This window comes from Elephas maximus, chromosome 7 (assembly GCF_024166365.1).
Source record: "Elephas maximus indicus isolate mEleMax1 chromosome 7, mEleMax1 primary haplotype, whole genome shotgun sequence".
In the NCBI taxonomy this organism is placed as follows: Eukaryota; Metazoa; Chordata; class Mammalia; order Proboscidea; family Elephantidae; genus Elephas; species Elephas maximus.
Genome location: NC_064825.1, coordinates 12,612,425 through 12,615,490, shown reverse-complemented (window position 1 = coordinate 12,615,490; position 3,066 = coordinate 12,612,425).

Genomic DNA, 3,066 nt, shown 5'->3' with positions numbered 1-3,066 from the left:
AGTAGAACTGCCCATAGAGTTTCCAAGGAGCGCCTGGTGGATTTGAACTACTGACCTCTTGGTTAGCAGCCGTAGCACTTAATCACTATGCCACCAGGTTTTCCGCACTGCTGGTAGGAACACAAAATGGTACAGCCATTTTGGAAAACGATATGGTACTTCCTTAGAAAGCTAGAAATAGAAATACCACATGATCCAGCAATCCCACTCCTAGGAATATATCCTAGAGAAATAAAAGCCGTCATATAAATAGACATACGCACACCCATGTTCATTGCTGTATTGTTCACAATAGCAAAAAGATGGAAACAACCTAGATGCCCATCAACAGATGAATGGATAAACAAACTATGGTACATACACACAGCGGAGTACTACCCAACGATAAAGAACAATAATGAATCTGCAAAGCATCTGACAACATGGATGAATCTGGAGGGCATTATGCTGAGTGGAATAAGTCAATCATAAACACACAAATATTGTATGAGACCACTCCTATAAAAACTCATGAAAAGGTTTACACACAAAAAGAAACAATCTTTGATGGTTACCAGGGAGGGGAGGGGTGGGGATAGAAAAACACTAGACAATAGATAAGTGGTAACTTTGGTGAAGGGTAAGACAGTACACAATACCAGGGAAGCCAGTACATCTTGTCCAAGCAAGGTCATGGAAGCTCAATAGACACATCCAAACTCCCTGAGGGACCAAATTACTGGGCTTAGGGCTGTGGGGACTGTGATCTTAGGGAACACCTAGTTCAACTGGCATAATCTATTTTATAAAGAAAATCTTCTACATTCTACTTTGGTGAGTAGAGTCTAGGGCCTTAAAAGTCTGTGAGCGGCCATCTAGATACTCCACTGGTCTCACCCCTTCAGGAGCAAGGGAGAATGAAGAAAACTGAAGACATAACGGGAAGATTAGTCCAAAGGACTAATGGACCACAACTACCACGGCCTCCACCAGACTGAGTCCAGTACAACTAGAAGGTGCCAGGCTACTACCACCGACTGCTCTGACAGAGATCACAATTAGGGTCCTGGATGGAGCTGGGGAAAAATGTAGAGCAAAATTCTAACTCACAAAAAAAGACAACTTACTGGCCTGACAGAGACTGGAGAAACCCTGAGAATGTGGCCTCCGGACACCTGTTTAGCTCAGTAATGAAGTCACTCCTGAGGTTCACCCTTCATCCAAAGATTAGACGGACCCATAAAACAAAACGATACTAAAAGGGCACAGCAGCCCAGGGGCAAGGACTAGAAGGCAGGAGGGAACAGGAAAGCCAGTAATAGGGAAACCCAGGTCAAGAAAATAGAAGGTCGACATGTTGTAGGGTTGTTAACCAATGTCATAACACCATACGTGTGCTGTTTAATGAGAAGCTAGTATGTTCTGTAAACCTTCATCTAAAGTGCAATAAAAAAAAGGAAAAAATTAAACCCCCCAAAAAAGAAAACATCTGGAGAAACCAGTTAGAGGGGAAGGTGGCTCATGCTACTTTACTTACAATTTGGGGTTGATAATGGTGCCCAGAGGCCAGGGTATCAGCATGAGATTAATTCCTCCAGCAAGAATTTTTGAGCCATGTAATTTTCTAAGCTCTGGGGGTTTACTGCGCGGAGCTTACACTCCAGTTGAGTGAGATAGACAACAAACAAGTAAAGGAATGAATAAACAAATCGTTTCAAATTATTGCAAGTTCTGTGAAATAAGCAGGGTGTTTTTTTTTTTATATATATATGATAGAAAGTAATTGAATGAAAAAAGGGAGGTCAAGGAAGTCCTCTCTAGGCGAACTTTGAGCTGAGACCTGAAGGACAAGGAGGAGCCAGATGTGTGAACAGCCAAAAGAAGATCTTTCTAAGAAGAGAAAACATCAAGTGCAAAGGCCCTAAGGTGGAAAAGAGTTTGACGTGTTTAGGCAACAAAGAGGAGGTCATAGACACAAGGGAGAGGCTGGAAAAGAAGGCAAAATCACATCATGTGGATCCCATGGTAGACACCTTGAATTTTTTCTAAAATTGGTGAGATTTGATCAGAGAACTTACATATACTTTTTGAAAGATCACTCTGTTTGAAGAATGGCTTATAAGGAGAGTAAGAGTGAAATATGGTGGTTTTCACCAAATTTATTATGTAGACTTAAAAAACTAAATAGATTCAGGATGTATTTAAGAAATACCTTGAAAAAGAATCCTCATCTCTAGAATTCAAATACCCAAATTATATAACAGCGTCTTTGCTATTCCATTAGTAACAACAACATTATAGTATCAATAGCTAACTCACAAACACTCTCATTGTCACACTCAGTTGATCATTAAAGGCTCTTGACCAACTTCCTAAAGAAAAACTTGGACTTTGGAATGCTGAGAGGGCAAAGCATCTCACCTGTATGCCCTTTATCTCTAACCCCTTCTAACCTAAAGAATGCTTATGCTCCAAGTTTTGCTCAACAACAATTTGGTGGTTACTAGCCATGTTCCATCTTAAATATAAACGTTAAGATTTTTTTGTAAAAACCCAGGTTGATTTCCTCCTTGATCTTTCGGTCACCAATAAACTATCCATTTAGAGCTTTACACCAATACATACTTGACTCAGTTCTGCTGATAGGAGGTCATTCTCCATCTGAAATAACGTAGAGAGCTACGTTGGAAAAGGAAAACCTGGTGGCATAGTGGTTCAGTACTACAGCTGCTAACAAAAGGGTTAGCATTTCAAATCCACCAAGCGCTGTTTGGAAACTCTATGGGACAATTCTACTCTGTCCTATAGGGTCTCTGTGAGTCAGAATCGACTCGACGGCAAAGGGTCTGGGTTTGGTTTTTTGGTTTCCATTGGGAAGAGAGAGCACCCAAACCTCCTTCAAAGGTCAAAGCAAACAATGCATGATGTTGGTGAGTTATAAGATTCTAAAATATGCAAGGGATTCCGTAAGAGTTAGGGACATCTGCTGGTAATCAGAATGGAGACCGAAGACTACTTATGTCATCAGGATTCTAACCGTTAGAGAGTACATACGAAGAACTGGGAGTCAAATGGAATTGAAAGGAT